The sequence below is a fragment of the Bombus impatiens genome, unplaced genomic scaffold (assembly GCF_000188095.3).
Source record: "Bombus impatiens unplaced genomic scaffold, BIMP_2.2 scf_0675, whole genome shotgun sequence".
NCBI classification, from domain to species: Eukaryota; Metazoa; Arthropoda; class Insecta; order Hymenoptera; family Apidae; genus Bombus; species Bombus impatiens.
In genome coordinates this window covers 162578-164399 of record NT_177094.1, presented here as the reverse complement: position 1 = coordinate 164399, position 1822 = coordinate 162578, and the positions used below count along the sequence as shown (strand labels likewise).

The following is a 1822-nucleotide window of genomic DNA, read 5'->3' as shown; positions in this document are numbered from 1 at the left end:
GCCCAACCTTTAGCCGATAACCGACCAACTTGCAAAGTAATCGCAAAAGTTGGCAAACGAAGCGCCTCGTCTCGCCGATAACCGTCGTCCTCGTGAGATCTTGTCCCCTCTTCTTTCCCGCGAGATGAGGGAAAACGCGGAAACACGGTATTTGGCAGACGAATCGGCGGGACGTTCGATTCAGCGCTGAGAAACGTTTCGCGCAGAAAGTTTGCCAATTAGCTACGAATCCCGTTTCCCTCTCTTCTTGTACGTCCGTTATATTTCTCGTAACGAGTATCTTACCTAGTGCAAATTCTTCGCATCGCGCGCAACTTGTTCCACCTCTTCGCGCTCGATAGCGAGAGTCTCGAGAACATCGCGAAGAAATTGATCCGATTAATCGTGCGATGCTACCGACTATGAAAAATCGTTCGCCACGGTGTGCCTTCGGACTGCCGCTGTGTCAGTGGCGCGAAGCTTACACGGCGTTAAAAATTTTCGGCTGATCGCGCGGACAGAAGTTTACGCGAGAAGAGTAGCACGAGCGCGATATCGATTCGAGCGATTAGCACGACCATTCGTTTGCCCCATTTGCGGCTCGTGATTTAATGCCATTATATACATATGTATGAAGCGACGATTCGTTTCTTCGTTCGTTACCTCGATCTGCATCTGCGCTCCGCCTCGAACGTTCGTCCTCTTTTTTCTCCGTCGATGCTGCGACTATCCGCCGGAGAATCGTCGTAAGCGCGTCGTTGCATCGTACGCGACCGCGACTCGTTTGGAACGCGTGCCGGATTCTTCGTGGGATAAAACGTCTGATTGTCGAAAAAAGAAAGAAAAAAAGAAAAAGAAAAGGAAAGGGACTGATTAATTAATTCTGTTCAGCGTTCGATGAAAGTCGAAGGATCGTTGACCTACAAATTAGGAGAACGAAAGTGCACGAACGAACTTGCACGAGATGGCCAGGATCCCGGTTACGGTACGCGAGTCTGTTTTATATAACGCGAGAACGCGTTAATTGGCGGCTGATTGTGAGCTAATCGGACGGGTTCGTTTATTATTCATCGGCTTCTTTTTCTTTTTTTCTTTTTGCTCGAACGAAACGCGTACGAAAAGAGGGCATCGTGATGGCGCATCGACGAGCGAAAATTCCTAGCAGAACGAATCGAAGCACGTGTACCGGGATCCGACTAAAATCAACGTTAAGGACAACGTATCGGAGATACGAACGTGCCTCGCGTCTCGATCCCAATCAGTCGGGTCGTTGCCAGACTGCTAATCATCGAGCGCGCTTCCTCCGGATTGATGTTCTACCTTTAGGAAGGAACGCGGACCTATACCTATTTGTATTATATTTGTAATCCGCGTATTCGCGATATCCGGTGGACGGCGCAATTTCCGAAAGAAACCTTCGTTACGCTATACTTGCTACTTGTTCGATTAGAACTGCTCGTCTCTCCTCGGCAGCTACCGATATTGTTTTAACATGCAACGAGTTGGTACGATCAAGTAGTAAACTAATTTGTACGACGTCCCCGACGATTATATCGGAAATCAATTTGCAGATATTCCAGTGCGTTGAACATCGTGGCAGCCGTTATCAGTCACGTGTCGGTCGGTGGTTATCGGTTTTTATCGTTGAAACTTTTTCGGCCCGACCGATTTCCCGTGCGATCCAACGAAACTTTCTACATAACGTCCGAGCATTTTGCGTTACGTCGTTACGTCGCTATAGGTAGGTGATACCGGAGCCAGTAAGGGTTGAAAGGTCCCGAGTGCAGGTGTACCGGAGACTATGACCGGCGCAGTTGCAGTTGCAGTTAAAGTTGCAGGCAGG

General features: G+C 48.8%; 1 protein-coding gene across 1 annotated transcript in view; it reads left to right on the top strand.

The window, feature by feature from the left end:
* LOC100743442 overlaps nt 1–1822 on the top strand; it is a 23386-nt gene that overhangs the window by 1813 nt on the left and 19751 nt on the right. The window lies entirely within an intron of this gene.